This window comes from Penaeus monodon, chromosome 23, assembly GCF_015228065.2.
Source record: "Penaeus monodon isolate SGIC_2016 chromosome 23, NSTDA_Pmon_1, whole genome shotgun sequence".
In the NCBI taxonomy this organism is placed as follows: domain Eukaryota; kingdom Metazoa; phylum Arthropoda; class Malacostraca; order Decapoda; family Penaeidae; genus Penaeus; species Penaeus monodon.
The window spans coordinates 44,110,997-44,111,272 of NC_051408.1; positions in this window are offsets into that span (position 1 = coordinate 44,110,997).

Consider the following 276-nt stretch of genomic DNA (forward strand, 5'->3'; position numbering starts at 1 on the left):
ATAAGTGGGGCAATGGGTTTTAGTTTCTCATCCGCAGTTTATTTTCAATATTTTCCTTTATTTATTTTTGTTTTTATTTTTTATTACACACGACAGGAACCTCAATATATGTTATGCTAAGAGTGACAGTTAACAGGTTTTAACGTAAAGATGAGCTATTTTACAACTCCAAGACTGACATATTTCAGTTCAAAATTAACGAGTCGCATTTATAAAATTAACGTTACCACAATGCTGGGAAACTATTCATTACCTTGCTCAGGAAATACTCAGATC